The sequence below is a fragment of the Lupinus angustifolius genome, chromosome LG07 (assembly GCF_001865875.1).
Source record: "Lupinus angustifolius cultivar Tanjil chromosome LG07, LupAngTanjil_v1.0, whole genome shotgun sequence".
In the NCBI taxonomy this organism is placed as follows: Eukaryota; Viridiplantae; Streptophyta; class Magnoliopsida; order Fabales; family Fabaceae; genus Lupinus; species Lupinus angustifolius.
This window is the reverse complement of record NC_032015.1, coordinates 6752005-6752264: the sequence shown is the minus strand read 5'-3', so window position 1 is coordinate 6752264 and position 260 is coordinate 6752005.

Below are 260 nucleotides of genomic sequence, written 5' to 3'. Positions count from 1 at the left end.
ATAAGATGAGGATGAGGAGGAGGATAGGATGATGATGAGGAGGAAGAGGAGGAAGAGGAGGAGGAGGATGAGGATAGGATGAGGATAGGATGAGGACGAGGATAGGATGAAGAATTGGACGAGGAGGATGAGGATAGGAGGAGGGTGAGGACGAACATGGGATAAGGAAGAGGATGAGGTCCAAGATTTGATGAGGATGAGGATGAGGATGAGGAGGAGGATAGGATGAGGATGAGGATGAGGATGAGGATAGGATGAGG